The sequence below is a fragment of the Eurosta solidaginis genome, chromosome 5, assembly GCF_040869045.1.
Source record: "Eurosta solidaginis isolate ZX-2024a chromosome 5, ASM4086904v1, whole genome shotgun sequence".
Lineage (NCBI taxonomy): Eukaryota > Metazoa > Arthropoda > Insecta > Diptera > Tephritidae > Eurosta > Eurosta solidaginis.
The window spans coordinates 76,555,122-76,568,686 of NC_090323.1; the positions used below are offsets into that span (position 1 = coordinate 76,555,122).

At 41.1% G+C, this 13,565-nt stretch overlaps 1 protein-coding gene across 4 annotated transcripts in view; it reads left to right on the top strand.

The window, feature by feature from the left end:
• The window catches only part of LOC137253063 (protein transport protein Sec24C-like), a 584,014-nt gene that overhangs the window by 41,798 nt on the left and 528,651 nt on the right, over window positions 1-13,565 (top strand). The window lies entirely within an intron of this gene.

Below are 13,565 nucleotides of genomic sequence, written 5' to 3' on the forward strand. Positions count from 1 at the left end.
CCATGCCACATGCCACCTCCGCCTTACCATTAAAAGTCAGTATTCACAACAATGGCGCCCAACGGTAATAGCCCGAATAGTTTTTTTCGATTTCCCATTATATCTCTCCTACTTTTAGTCACCTCAATATCTTCAAAGCTGGCTCTAGTGGTACTTGGAGGATTTAGAGGTGCATATACATATGTGGTTTAAATCGTCTTTTATTAAAATTTAATTTCTTTTTTTTTTTTTTTTGGTTCCTGTTTTGTGTGCATGCAGTTGCTGAAGCTACTGCACACTCGTTCTAGCAACAAGTGTGAATGAGGCTTGCAATATGCATTCAAATGGGGGTAGTTTTATAGGGTGGGTATAAAGGTGTTGCATCCGTACTTCGGTGCCGAGTACTGGGTATCGATGTGCACCCTTTACAACGTTACATGGGGAATTAGCTAGCTGACACCACAAGGGCAGAATGATTCCGGACTGAAACCTCCCACAATGACCTCACCGAGGGCAACACCCTACGCACCAAGAGTAACAACATAAACAGTTACAGATAAACCAGGAAAGATAATTAAACCTGCTACTTTTTTTGTTACAAGAACCTTTTTATATAGGTGGCATCTTTTTAATATACATATATATAACTTGTAAAAAAACATGAAATATACGCACGTTTATTGAAATACACCCAAAACTATAATTTATTTGGGGTTCAGTGGGAAAAATCCTTTGTAATCCTTTAAACGGAATATTTGAATTTATATTGGATTTTTACCAACAAAATATTATTTTGTTTTATTTGCAAAATTTCTTTTGCTGGAAATTAATTGCGAAATAATCTGCATTCCTTTTTAATTTTTTTTTATAATTAACTAGTTACTTATACATTTTTGATATTTTTTAATAAATTTCGTTTTAATGTTGCAAAATCTGAGTTCCGAATTACAACTCTTAGTTTTGCTTTAAATTCTTCATTTCGAAATTTTTTTTTTGTTTGGAATTTCGAAAACTCCTATATCTGTTTCGAATTTATTTAAATATAAATTCGCAGAAGTCTGTCTATTTTGTGAATTTTTAATTTACGATTCGAAATTTCCTGTACATTTAAGATTCAATTCGGATACATTTTTTTTTATTCTCGTTTTTTAAGATATCCCACCGATTTAATTTCCGTACTTTGAGTTTAAAGCAAACCCTTTGAATTTTGAATTTTTTTAGGTTAAAGTTAAGTTTGATTTTTTTAAATTTTTTTTTGAGATCAATAGTTATTTCCAACGGTTTCCAAACCCTTAACATTACCATTTCTTTCAGTTACGTGAATTACTTCTTTATCCTTTTTAATCTAAGTTCTTTTGAAGGTTATATTTTCTTAGGTTTTTGAATTCAATTTCAAAAAAATTTATTTAGTTTTATGGCTTTACAGATCATACCTGTTTAAACGAATCAATTTGGATTTATTCCCTGGTTGCCTATACCTTGGATTAAAACTGCAGTTATATGTATATATTTGATTTGAATTGCTAGTGAGTTATTAGGAATTTTAAGGCTTCTGCCATATAAACAGTTAGTTGAAGTTTTTATTTTTTTGTTTTTTATTATTTTATTTTTAATTTTTAATTTTTGAATTTTGATTTTTTTTTTAAAACTTTAAAATTGTTATTTTATTTTTTTTTTTTTGAAATTTGTTGTGAATTTAAAAATTATTGGATTTTTTTTCTGATTTTATTCTTATAAATATAACCCCTTTATTACCACTTAAATTTAAGTTTTACATCAATTTATTTTCTCTATTTTTAGTTTTCGAATTTTGAATATAAATCTAATTTTTAAGATCCCTTTATAACTTTGAATTTCATTTTCCAAATTTCTTTATTTTTTTTACTTTTAATTTTAATCCAGACTCGAAAATTAATTTAAATTTTTTTTATTGAATTTTTGAGTTTTTTATTTTAGTTTAAGTCTAAAGTTTTTTTTCAATCGAAGTTTTAATCTTGAATTTATACCTTTTATTTTTTATTTCTGCATTAAAATATTTAAATTTAGTTCCTATAATTAACATTTTTTTATTCTATTTTATTGGTATTATTTCTTCCTTTTCATCCCGCTGGAATTATTCATATTTTTTTTTTCGGGGAAATCCTGTGTATTTTCAGGTACACTTGTTATTAAATCTTTAATTTGAATTTTGAGTAAATCACTAGAATTTTTAGTTTTCGTTCAATTGCTTTGGTTTCTTTTTTAGGCACTTGATTCAATTTCCCTTGTTTTTGCCTTTTTTTTGAATTGCTATTTAATTTCGTAATTTTCTCTTATTAGTTTAGTAAATTTTTTTTTGGAGTTAGCGGGTAAGTTTTTTTACTTGAATTTTTTTGTTTGTGAAACTTTTCTTCTTCTTCTAAATTTTTTTTTTGGGTTTTGATTTTCAATCCGTTCTGTTTAAGTTGCTTTAATTTTTTTCTGGAAGGAAGTTGAAGCTCATTTCTAAATTTAAGGCGATACTGCGTGTTTGAGATTGTGTGAATCCGTAGAGTGTGTCTGAGTACATGTCTGACGGAGACAACAGGGAAGAAAGAGTTTTTGGTGGTTTGGGCCTGTTCAGCGGAGACAGGCGTATCACTCGTGGCTTTCCGCGTGCCCTTGGAAATCAGGTAGTTGGGTCACTGTTCAACCAAATTGATACAGGTATTCAACACCCGGTAGATTTCGTCCCTGTAGACTACTTTAACCAGTGCACTGCTAGGATTTTTGGCCCTTTCGAAGGAGGGAGCGGACGCGAAGCTAGTGTGTCCCTTGTGAGCCAGGTAGTGGCAAATAGGTCCGAAGAGAGCCTGAACTTTTCGAAAAAGCTCGACGAAATTTTAGATATGGCAGACGATGAATAGGGCGGTGCTGAGAGGGGCGTTGGTCCAGTAGGGAATCAGATGCCAGGGGTTCCGGCAGCTGGGGTTGCGGCAGCATCAGGGAATAGGATGGCGAACACCGATACCAACACCGAGCAACTAAGTCGTTTGATGGCCATGATGGCGCAGCAAGGCGACCTAATGGCGCAGTGGACAAACGAACTCGGAAATATCAAGACCTATGTAGCCAACCTCAGCGGCCGAGTAGCCGAGATCGAAACCTCCGCAGCACAGGCATTGGACCACCGCTCCACTCAGGCATCGACGCCAAACAACAGCGGCCAAACAAATTCAGATGGAGCAGGCAACAACACCAACAACGGAGAACGACGAACGGACGGAAGAAGTCAGGCCACGCAGGAGCCACAGCGTTGGAAGAAAATGGACCTGGAGAAGTGGCATATAAAGTTCGACGGCACAGACAAAGGTATCTCTGTAGAAAGTTTTTTGTTTCGAATTGAGAAGATGAGGGTACAGCATCAAATCACTCATCACCAACTGTTTACAGACTTTCATTGCCTCGTGTCGGGCGCGGCTTTGAAATGGTACTGGCAGGTGTTAGAAGATCATGCAGAAGATCCAAACTTCGGATACATGGACCTGAAGGCAGAACTGCTAGCCCATTTCAAAGCCGCAGAGTCCGACTACGAGGTGATTCGGCAAATCATGGAACGAAACAGTTGGTGCACGAGGGACTTGATGAATTTTATGGGGAAGTACATAATTTGACGTTCAGGCTTCGGAAGAGAATTCCTGAAAAGGAGCTAGTAGGAATAATTAAGGGGAACCTAAAGCCATACCTGGCTAACCTTACATTCTCATCGAAAATGGACACACTAGCCGAGCTAAAGGCTGAGTGCCGGCCTGCCGAAAAGGTTATAAAGGAAAACAAAAGTAGGTCTAAAGGGGCGGTAGGCGAACTGGTCTACCCCGACGTACAGTTCCCAGAAGAGATGGGTAGTTCCAGGCCACTGGAAGCGATAGAGAACCCATTTAAAAATAGGTCGAACAGTGGTCAGCTACCTGATGACAGGACACAAAACCTGGCACCGCGTGGTGCACCTGCCACAACGTCTACAACCGGTACCAAACCAACTATAAACTCTTTCTGTCCCTCACCTTTCCACTTAATGTTGTGCTTCTCTTGTGGAATGCCGGTCGACCATTTTGTGAAGAATCCCGCTGAAGCCAATAGGGAAACGCGTTGCAAATCCAGCTTCCACAACATGGTCTGCTTTTCGTGTGGGGGGACAGCTTTTTTTGTGTTTTCAAACCTCCGAAGGGAAATGGGAATCTGGCAGAGATGACCGGGGTACTCAGCCAGGAGAAGGAGCGCCCGGACAACAAACAATGAAAATTTTAAAAAGAGAAAATAATAATGAAAGAATCGAAAACAGTTTGGATGTAAGAAAGAAGAGAGAATTGAAGAGTTTACATATAAGGAAACTAGAATATGAGGAAGCCCGGAGGAGAATATTTAATGAGGAGATAGTAGAAAGAAGAAGAAGCAGAAGTCTTAAAAAGATACAAAAGATGAAAGAAAAGAGAAAGATGTTTAGAAGAATCAGGAGCAAAATAATTTCGACAATAGTCACTTTAAAGTGTGACAATAGATTTTTTGCGCAAACCAAGATAGGGGGTAAAGACACATTAGCTTTGTTAGATTCGGGAGCAGGAGCATGTTGTCTGGGGAAAAATAGTGAGAGGTTTTTAGAAGGGAACGAAGCAAGGATTCTGCCAATAACACATCAATTTATTAAGACGGCAAACGGAGAAGAAATGCCAGTGACAGGCGTGGTAGTATTACCAGTGATGTGGGATGAGATGTGCAGGGACTTAGAGTTTTTAATAGTACCAGGGCTCCAACAGGAAGTATATTTAGGGATTGATTTTTGGAAGGTTTTCAACCTGAACGTAGTTAGTAGAGGCCCCACAGCTCATCCAACCCACACGACAGTAGCAGAGCTCGCTCCAGCCGAGGGGGACTTGTCCTTCGACGCTGTACAACATGTGTTGACCCCCGACCAAACAGTAGCCCTAGAGAGGGTAAAGGCACAATTCCCGTCGTTCGCTGTCTTAGGATTAGGTCGAACCGGATTAGAAGAGCATGTAATAGAAGTACGCGATGAGAACCTTCCTGTCAAACAACGCCATTACCCCATCTCACCAGCGATACAAAAACTAGTTTACGCAGAACTAGACCGAATGCTTAGTATGGGGGTAATCGAAGAATCCAACAGTAGTTGGAACTCACCAGTTTCACTTGTTATTAAGGGAACTAAGAATCGACTTTGCCTGGATGCGCGTAAGGTAAATGAGCGAACCGTCAAGGACGCCTATCCACTCCCTCATATCGACGGAATACTTAGCCGGCTACAAAATACTAGGTATATATCAGCCATAGACCTGAAGGACGCCTTCTGGCAGATTCCGTTAGAAAAAAGATCAAGGGAGAAGACAGCGTTCACAGTGCCGGGGAGACCCCTCTACCAATTTACAGTTATGCCTTTCGGACTGTGCAACGCAGCACAAAGAATGTGTCGATTAATGGACAAGGTTATACCCGCTTCGTTACGTGAATGTGTATTTGTGTACCTTGATGACTTGTTAGTTTGTTCTGAAGATTTTTCGTCCCATATATGTTTGTTAGAAAAGGTGTCTTCGCGAAGCAAACCTAACGATAAACGTAGAGAAAAGCAAATTTTGTTATAAAGAAGTTCGATACTTTGGTTATGTTGTAGGTGACGGCTGCATTAGAACCGATGCTAACAAGGTAGCAGCTGTGAGGGACTTTCCCGAGCCGAAAACCCCGAAACAGTTACGGCGGTTCCTAGGCATGTCAGGCTGGTACCGACGCTTCATACAAGATTACGCGACTATTGCAGCTCCGCTGCACGACTGCCTCACCAAGGAAAAAATAAAGAAATTCACTATGACTGATGACGCTAGACGGGCATTTGAACAACTCAAACGAAGCCTAATATCGGCTCCCGTCCTAACACATCCAGATTTTAACAGACGTTTCTACATCCAATGCGATGCATCGACAGACGGAGTGGGCGGGGTTCTTTTCCAACTTGACGAAGACAATAACGAAAGACCAATTGCATACATGTCTGCAAAACTGAACAAAGCACAGAAAAACTATAGTGTGACAGAACAGGAATGTTACGCAGCGGTTCTAAGCGTAAAACGTTTTCGACCTTATGTGGAGGGCTTGTCCTTCACGATAATAACGGACCACGCGAGCTTAAAATGGCTTATGAACCAAAAATACCTTGCTGGACGACTTGCTAGATGGAGTTTAAAACTCCAAAGTTTCGATTTTGACATCGAACATAGAAGAGGCTCACAAAACGTTGTACCGGATACTCTCTCCAGAATGGACATGGAAGTAATAAGACCAAGTGACAGAGTCATGGACTTATGTCTAGACTCGCCATATTTTGACTCAGACGAATACCGTGAGCTACAAAAAACAGTGACGGACAACAAGGATAAATTGCAGACTTATGTGTATCTGACGGATACGTATATAAACGGACGCAGTTCGACCGGGGGGATGTACTTCAAGCGGACCAAGCCTGGAAGCTTTGGGTTCCGTCGGAGCTGCGATCGGGGCTGGTAGAGTCTGCTCACAGCTCACCTTCAGCTGGTCACGGTGGAATCCACAAAACTTTGTCCCGTTTACGCGAACGATATTACTGGCCAGGAATGGTAACAGAAGTTTGTACTTTTATTAAAGGATGTGAAGTCTGCTCAGAAAGCAAGACACAAACTGCTTTTCACAAGCCCCTTATGGGTAAGCAACATGTAAGCGAACGGCCTTTTCAACGTTTGTTTGTAGATTTTATGGGTCGTTATCCTCGTACGTCTGATGGTAATGTCTTCGTGTTTGTATGTTTAGATCATTTTACAAAGTTTGTGTTTTTGAAACCCATGCGGAAAGCTACTTCAGCCGAGGTGGTGAAATTTCTGGAACGAGAAGTCTTCCATATATTCGGGGTACCCGAATACATCCATTCGGACAATGGAAGACAATTCGTTTCGGGAACTTTCGCCACCCTCCTAGGGAAATATGGTACTACCCATATCAAGACAGCCTTTTATTCACCGCAGGGAAACGCCGCAGAGAGGGTCAATCGGTCGGTTCTCCAGATCGTAAGATCATTCATTAACGAAAACCAAAAATCTTGCGACCGACATATTAGTGATGCGGCGTTTGCACTTCGAAGTGCTGTCCACTCCGCAATCAACATGACGCCCTATCATGCCACTTTCGGTATGCCTATGATACTGCATGCAGCATCATACGAGCTATACCGAAAGTTGGGTTCGCTGAAGGATGTTGATTGCGAGGTGGAGACAAATGGTGATAGATTGCAGTTACTGAGGGACAGAATTAAAAAGGAGCTGAAGTTAGCATACGAGCGTAGTAAGAAAGTGTATGATACCAGAAGTAGGGACGTTAGGTTTAAAATTGGACAAGTGGTATACCGCCGGAATTTTAAACAGAGCTCCCAGATTGACAACTATAATGCCAAACTGGCACCCAAGCAAGTCAAATGTATAGTGCTTAAAACAATAGGAAATTCAATGTACGAGCTAGGGGATGCCAACGGGAAAAGAATCGGGGTATACCACGCTAAGGATATATGTACAAAGTAAAGATTATATGTTGCATGTTAGACGTGGCACGTTGAATGTTAAATGTTAACAATGTGATTGTCAAATACCTGACCAAGCTTCTACCTCCGACGGCATCATTATTTATCTGCATACCTGACGATTCCCACATCCGACTACCTTTCTATTGACGTAGGATTTTTAGCATTTTTTACACCCAGTGATCTTTTCTATACACCTACTTGACCATTTAGTAATTATTAAACCCCTTTTTATTTATTTATTCAATTGTTTATTTTTTTATTTTCTTTTAGTCAATTAGCAATAGTCAGCAATCTGTGATATTTTTTTTCTACGACCTTAATCCTAACTGTGATATATTTTACTAACAATATTGACGGACTACTAAAACTGTGATATTTTTTTTCAAACCTAGAATTATGAGTGAATTTGTGACATATGTAGTTAGCAGGTGCTTAGATAGTGATGTTGTGAGTACGTGTCGCAATCACGTGTTGCACATGCCCAGCTATAACTGACTTCGAAGATTTTTTTTTTTCTTGCCCGGCCTTAAGTCGTGGGTCGAGGCCACACATTGGGGTAGAAGAAGAAGAGATACATAATCGGCCGCGTATGAATTTATTTTACGCACACGCTCCATGGAGCAAGCCCCATCGGCGGATGCGAGCCTGTTACGCTAGCCTCAAGATACATAGATACATATGTCACCGGCAACCGTACTTGTTCTTGCGTTACACCCTTATCGACAAAATGTATCTCAACCAGGTATCTGCGCGCGTTGCGCAACATTAGTGGAAGGAGGGCCGAATTAGCATTTTTCGTCTTACTTTCTTTTCACATTTTTTTTATATCACGACCAAAAATTATACCTACACTTAGTCAATTACTGATATTTTATGCATGGTTCGAATTTTTTTGTACTTTAATTATGATTTTTTTTTTGCTACACACACCACGCGGCTTGCACGTCTTCCTAGGCTATAGCCTAACTTAAGCACAGGTTTGGTTGCGGACAGAGAAGTTCTCGGTAACTTTATTTCTTTTTGTTCGTAACTTTCCTTAGCCCACACATTTTTTTTTAGCACTGTTCAAAAATGTTGCACACACTTTTGTATTAAAGTCACTTTTAGATTTTTTTTGCAGCAAACAAAATTTTCTCATGTCAACTATATTGTGTGGATTTTTTCTTTTTTTTTGAGTTTTGCTAGAGATTTTTTTTTCGGCCGCGTAAGTTTGTGACCCACTCGACGCCCGCTACCGCGAGTGAGTGAGCGTAGAGTCGATTGTAAAATTCCATTGAACCTTACTTAGGCAATGAACGTATGGTATTTGTACGAATAGGAAGAGACGTGTTGACTGGAGAAGTAAAATATATCGAACAGCTATGTTTTGTACACGTATTTTGAGCATTTATTCATAAAGTAGCGCTAAAATCTACACAAAGTTTTTTACATTAATCAAAATATGTATACTAATTTACCGCGTGCTATGTACTTACACTTGTGCCTGAGCTAGTAGGGTTATGCTGCCTTCTCCGTCAACGTCTCAAAAGTAAAAGAAATATTAAAGAGAGCAAGAGCGCCAATAACTGTAGATGTAAATGACATTTAGCAAAGGCAGATAATCGCACCCATCAAGCACAAGTGTTTCATGAATTCAAACGTTTCATTGCTTTATACAGCGACCTAACACCCCTCCTCGCAAACTTCTTGCTCCGCAACGGGGTTTGCTTCATTGATATCCAGTCGCGCGAGCTTCACCACCGGCCGAGTCATCAAGCCGCTAGATGTTTTCCCCACCGCACTCCTGATTTTACCATCACTACCGCGTATCACGTCAAGTACACGACCTCTAGTCCAAGTGTTACGCTTCGCGTTTTCGTCCACAATCACGACGATATCTTCTGGTTGAATAGTTGTATGGGTTTCAAACCATTTCGTGCGTCTTGTTAAATATGGCAAATACTCTCGGAGCCATCGTTTCCAAAATCGGTCTGCTATTTGTCCAGAGATTCGAAAGTTTTTGCTCAACCTGGAAGAGTCAACTTCACAATCACCTTTCTCACGGATGCCACTAGAAGAACCGAGCAGAAAATGGTTTGGCGTCAACGCTTCGCTATCCGGTGATTCAATCGGTATGTAGGTTAGGGGCCTCATATTAATTGTGCTTTCTGCCTCAGCTAGTGCCGCTCGCAGGACCTCTTCACGAACGCAGTTGTCAGGTAGGATGCTTATAAGAACCGATTTTACTGTGCGCACCATGCGCTCCTATGCACCACCCATGTGGGGTGCAGATGGTGGTATGAAAACCCACTCTATATCAGGATACCTTTGTTCTACCTGGTCACGCGATATCTTCTCTACTTCCTGAGCTAGAACTCGACTAGCGCCTCTAAAGTTCGTGCCGTTGTCCGATGTTATACGCCTCGGAACACCACGTTTGCATATAAACTGTCGCAGAACCAAAAGAAATGAATCGGTGGATAGTGACGAAGACACCTCAATATGAACGGCTCGCACGGTCATACAGGTGAAGAGCACGCCCCAACGTTTTTCGTGCCGCTTACCAATAACAACATCAAAAGGCCCGAAGTAGTCCACTCCTGTGTATGTAAATGGGCGTGTAAACGCGGCGACACGCTCAATGGGAAGTGGACCCATTTCTGGTGCAGATGGCACTGCTCTACGTATACGACAAATTTGGCACCCTTTTGCAACGGCTCTGACGAGTGATCTGAGTCCAGGGATGCAAAATCTCTGCCTCATTTCGTTGACCACGATTTCATTATGTTGGTGGTGATATTTTCGGTGATAAAAATCGGTTACCAGGTACACAATTCGATGATCCCGCGGAAGTATAATGGGCCTTTTCACGTCTGTTGGTACTGCATCAGCTGCGTCTATCCTACATTTCACTCTTAGGAGCCCGTTATCATCTATGTATGGTGAAAATTTAAATATTTTGCTCTTACGACTTACCCGAGCATCGGATGTGTTTAGCTGCTTCAGCTCATCTGCAAAGCATTCCGACTGGCACACGCGGAAAAGTAGCAGCTCGGCATAATGACAAGTCTTTTCACGTAGCAGCCTCGTAACTATTGGATTTTTAGGTTCCCATTTCACGATAGAGCGAAGAAACCGCAAGACCCCCATCAGAGCTGCCCGAAGTCTTTCCCATTTGCTGAACCGCGCAGGGTTTGGTATGCAGCTGTCAAGTTCCCCTTTTTCATCGCTCACATGATGGACGGTTTCAGGCCCCTCCTCAATATTCTCGATGAACTCTGAATGCGGCCAATTATGTGAAGGATATCGAAGGAAGTTCGGCCCTGTAAACCATCGGGCATTATTCTCCAACACTACATTATCGTCCCATTTGGTGCCATCGTCAGCGACGTTTTGTTTAGAAGAAACCCACCGCCATTCGTTTACCTGCGACTCCTGCAATATTTCTCCAATACGTACCGCTACGAATTGATTAAATTTTCGGGCATCCGATCGTATCCAATAAAGTACATCTTTTGAGTCGGACCAGAAAAGTCTACGCGTAATACCAACAGAAAGCTCACTTTGCACAAACCTCGCAAGGCGCAATCCCAAAATGGCTGCCATCAACTCCAACCGCGGTACTGATATTGGTTTCAGGGGAGCTACTCGAGTTTTAGACATCACGAAGCTGCAGCGGAACTCACCATTAACCCATGCTCGTAGGTAAGCTACCGCTGCATAAGCGAGAATGCTTGTATTAACAAAAACATGGAGTTCGAGTTTGTCGGAGCGGCTTAAGTAGTAAAACCTTGGAATGCTAATATTGTTGATATATTGGAGTTTTCGTACCCACTGCCACCAAGCGATGCGTTCCTTTTCGTGTATGGTTTCATCCCAAGTGACTCCTGATCTCCAAACATCCTGTAGTATTATTTTGGCCTTGATTATGAAAAATCCGAGCAAGCCCAATGGGTCAAAGATTGTCATAACCGCTCGAAGGATCTCCCTCTTGGTTGGTGTTCTTGATTCGTCAAAAAACTGTTTTTTAAACGTCTGCACAAAGATAAGCACATCGGTTTGTGGTCGCCACCACATGCCGAGCACCTTTTCCACCCCATCTCCGGACTCCTCAAGACACTTGTCGCTTAACTCAGACTCACCTGCCATGGCGAGTAGAACTCGCTTTGAATTAGATAGCCAATGACGCATCTCAAATCCTCCTTCACTGTGTATGTGTCGCACATCCTTTGCCAGCTTTATCATGTCATCTTCCGTATCGACACTCTGCAGCCAGTCATCAACGAAAGTGTTTTGCACAATGGCTGATGCTGCTAATGGAAACTGTTCATTAAATCTATCTGCGTTTCGGTTTTTAATATAGTTTGCTAGGGAGGGTGAACAAGATGCGCCGAACGTCATGACGACCATAGCAAAGACTTCTGGATCCCGACTGCGGTCCCCATCCCTCCAGAGGAACTGTTGTGCTACTTGGTCGTCTTTAATAACTCGAACCTGGTGGAACATTTCAGGAATATCACCGCATATTGCTACTGATTTCTCACGAAATCGGAGTAAAACCCCTACCAAGTTCCTCATGAGGTCGGGACCCTTAAGAAGCACGTCGTTCAAAGCGGTACCTTCAACCTTGGCGGCTGCATCCCATACCAACCTCCTTTTACCCTTGTTGATATTCATAACTGTAAAGATGGGAATATACCATGCCTTTCCCCCTTTGGAAATCTCACTTTCTGTTAGCTTTCGTACGTAACCCTTGTTGAGATAGTCGCTGATACGATTTCTGATGAAGTTTTCAAGATCCGGATCTTTGGCCATTTTCCGCTCCAGGCACTCCAAACGTTTGTACGCCATATTGTATGACTGCGGTAAGTTAATGCTATTGTAACGAATTTGCTTGCAAATCCTCTTATTTGCCCTTTTGCTAGGATCGTATCGCTAAACTGTTGAATAAATAACTCCAATATTGAATAACGGAAAAATGGCCTTTATTAAAATACTTCACAATAACACTCAAACTGTGCAACGAATAGCTTAATAACCAAACTGATATCTTAAAGGAAACTGACTTTCAAAATAATAGTGCTATTGCTCGCTAGATATCGTCTTACTCGTAACTGCTTGACAATTCAAATCAAACTGAATTACTTCTTACTCGCTGGCGCCGCTTTTATAGTTTACGCTGCATACTTCTAGGCTCTTCGATTTCCAGAAGTTACTAGTTGTTTCGGCTACAAAATCGCCAGCCACAACTACGTGCATAAATTATTGCTCACTCTTGTGACAACTCAGATAAGGTATATGCATGTGTTTGTAGTTTACAGTCTCCCGCACACACATAAGCGTATAAGTAAATTCATCGGTGTGTGACATCTCATCTCTTGCTGCCTTGTATGTAAATGTTGCTCGTCGGAATGTGTACATATGTGTAGACGCAATTATTTATTCGTTTAAGTAGATACATAATGATTGAATTATTGATGTGCATTCACGTCACTGCTTAGATCGGCTTAGAGCTGGCAGCACTCCTTAGTTTTGCTAATATTCGTAACACTGCCCTCCACCTAAGTCTGATCGTCCCGATCAGACAAATCTCTCGATCTAAACGTTGCTAGCCTTTCCAAATGGACCACCTTCATTTTGGTTCGTGGTTTACCGATGGTTTGTATGCGGTACACTACATCGTTGATCCGTTTTACAACTTTGTATGGACCTTCCCAGTTACACTGCAATTTTGGGGACAAACCTTTTTTTCGTTGTGGGTTGTATAGCAGCACCAAATCTCCTTCCTGAAACCCTTCCGAATTAATTGCTTTATCGTACCTTGCTTTCATTTTGTCACTCATAATCTTTGCTCGTTGCCTTACCAGATCGTGTATCTCTCTCAGCTCTTCTTCTAAGACATCAGTGGATTTCTTGACATTCCTCTCCGCATCGGCATCTATCCCATACTTCAAATCAGCTGGCAGTCGAAGGTCATTGCCAAAAATTACCTTTGCGGGAGTTTGGCCCGTTGTGTCATGTACTGCCGATCGGT